Source organism: Mizuhopecten yessoensis, unplaced genomic scaffold (genome assembly GCF_002113885.1).
Source record: "Mizuhopecten yessoensis strain PY_sf001 unplaced genomic scaffold, ASM211388v2 scaffold10751, whole genome shotgun sequence".
NCBI lineage: Eukaryota > Metazoa > Mollusca > Bivalvia > Pectinida > Pectinidae > Mizuhopecten > Mizuhopecten yessoensis.
Window position 1 is genome coordinate 499,990 of NW_018408703.1, and position 3,190 is coordinate 503,179.

Consider the following 3,190-nt stretch of genomic DNA (forward strand, 5'->3'; position numbering starts at 1 on the left):
ACATGTATCATTATATTATATATTATTTTGACAAATATTGTTCTATATTTGTAACTTTAGGGCACATGGTTCCGAGGTTGTGAATTATTAAGGAAACTGCATGATTAGATTTTTTGAAAAGCCATATTGTTTTTAGCTCACCTTTCCGAAGGGCAAGTAAGCTTATGTCATGGTGCGGCGTCCGTCTTCCGTCAACTTTTCCTTTAAATTACTTCTTTGGAAGAACGGACAGGCCTATAATCATGATATTTGGCTGTAAGCTTCGTTGGTAGGAACTTGACAAAGTTTAAGAATTAAATTGACCTTGACCTACGTTCAAGGTCACAGGAGTCCAATGTGTCAAACACTTGAAACGACTTCTTCTGAAGAACTGAAAGGTATAGAATCTTCATATTTGGCTGGTGGCTTCATGAAATAGAACCCGACAAAGTTTGAGAATGAAAATTACCTTGACTTACTTTCAACCTCAATTTCCTTTCAAGGTCACAGGGGTCAAATATGTCAAACAACTTCTTCTGAAGAACTGACAGGTACAGATTCTTCAAATCTTGCTGGTAGCTTCCTGTGAAAGAGCCCGACGAAGTTTGAAAATGAACAAAACCTGAATCTCCATATAAGGTCACAGGGGTCAAATATGTCAAACACTTCTGAAGAAGAACCAAAAAGCATAAAATTATATAAAAAATAATTGGCTGGTAGATTCAACAGATGAAGCCGACAGAGTTTGCGAGTAAAATATTTGTAGTACAGGATATTTAATGATAAGCTTCTGCTATGACAACTTAAATATACAGGCCCTCTTGTTATGTTTTTTATTAGCTTGTCGGTCCCGAAGAGCAGAGTAAGGCTTTGGCCATGGCGAGTCGCCCGTCATCAAGATTTTTGTTAAACATCTTCTATTCAGTAACCAACAGGTCTATGGTGATAATGGGATGATGGGCTACCGAAGGCCCATGATGACGATATCTGGCCAGTAGCTTCCTGGTATAATAGGCTTCCAAATTAATTTAAACAAAGAACCTTGACCCACTTTGACGGTAACTGGGGTCAAATGATAAAAACTATTCCAGCGAGTGTTAGTATTGAGAATGAAGGCCTACCGAATTTGTTCAAATGAATGAGTTTCATCCATATTCAACGTCACATGGGTCAATGACTTTTTAAAACCTTTACAAAAACTCTGAATAACCAAAAGGCACATGGTGATGATATTTAGTTAGAAGCATGCTTTACCATTTGTACAATATGCATTAGTTTCACCCATATTGAAGGTTACAGGTGTCAAGTATGTTTAAAACTATAAACAACTTCATTTGAATAACCAAAAGGCAATAAATCGCAGCCTCCCAAAACACAGACGCATACACTACACGCATGCATCTTGTACACAGGGGAGGCCGTCCTTAAAGGGTTATGGCTGTTGATAGGGCGTTAAACAATACTTAACCAAACCAAACCAAGGATATTCAGAAGCGGTTGAAGATTTACAGTTATTTGACCCCGTGACTATGAATGTATACGTATTTATATGCAAATGGTGGGGGAATAGAAGCATGACTTTACACGTTTCGAATATGTGTTTAAAGGTTTTGTTTGTTAGTATTTGTTCCATTATAATTCCAACCAAAGTTTGAAGTATTTCAATGCAAATATAAACGAAATATACTAAAACGTGTAACTTATAGAATATACAATATAGTAAAGCTTTAGGCAGACCTTGGGGTCATGAAATCATCATGAAATATGTCAATCACTTCCGTAAAGATGCGAAACAACTAAAAATGTACATAACATACTAAACTTTTATGTGTGTGACATCTAGCTTTATAATTGGGCTCATCATGAGCAGCAGATCTTATTGATGAAAATGTGATCAGTTGCGATAATAAATTGGTGCGACATATTGTTTAATTATCAAACATGACTATAGGTCATAAGGTTGTTGGATTTTATTTGGAAATAGACGTTGCTACAATTTGACATTTATATGAAAAATTTACCGGTTCTCAAATTTTCTGAAATTTTCACTATCGTATCGCAACATAATGCACAAAATAATATTAAAAAGATTTTTGGTGTACAAGAACCGGAAATTGGTGTTTTACTTCCGTAAAGCAATTCATGTAGCAAAAAAAAGTGTATGAAAATACCAACATTTTTAGAGTTTAAGATTTTATACATTTTTTATTATGCAATTTTTTGTAACATATTTGAGTTCATAATTTGCAGCAGATCCTACTTTAAATAATATAATATTATTTGAGAGCGTAAAACATTGTTTTGATAGTTCTTTGGACAAAAAAGTGAACCCTGTCCTACACCTTTGGAAGGCGGCACTAAATAGTTCATAGCACAGGCCCTGGGGACCTTTTTAATTTTTTAGGTCACCTGAGACAAAGTCTCAAGTGACCTATTGCGATCGCCTTTCGTCCGTCGTCGTCCGTCGTCCGTCGTGCGTCCGTAAACAATTTACATTTTCGACGACTTCTCCAAAACCCCTGAACCAATTTCAATGAAATTTTTCAGGGACCTTCCATGGACAAAGGTCAATAAAAACAGTTGCCGGTTTAGTCCTAAGCCCCCAGGGGCCTGAGGGGCGGGGCCAAAAGGGTCAAATTGACTCAAATTTCAAAAATATTCTTCTCCAAAACCCCTGAACCAATTTCAAGGAAATTTTGCAGAGACCTTTCATGGACAAAGGTCAACAACAATAGTGGCCGGTTTATTCCCAAGCCCCCAGGGGCCTGAGGGGCGGGGCCAAAAAGGGTCAAATTGACTAAAATTTCAAAAATCTTCTTCTCAAGACCCAGATATGGTGGAATCAAATACTCTTCATAGATGGAAGGGTCTTAAGGTGCTTTACCGAAATTGTGAATTTTATGACCCTGGAGTCACACGTTTTCTCCTGGGGAGGGGGTACACTTTGCTATAGTTTATATTGGGAAATCACATTTTGAACCAACAGTTGTTTAATTTCCATTTGAAGTAATTCAATTTGGGTTAGCATTATCAGTACTAGGTAGCAGTTTGATAGTATGCACCTATGATCCCTGACTGACCCCCAGGGGCTGATGGGTGGGGCCAAAAAGGGTCGAATTGACTGAAATTTCAAAAATCTTCTTCTCAAGACCCAGATATGGTAGAATCAAATACTCTTCATAGATGGAAGGGTCCTAAGGTGCTTTACCGA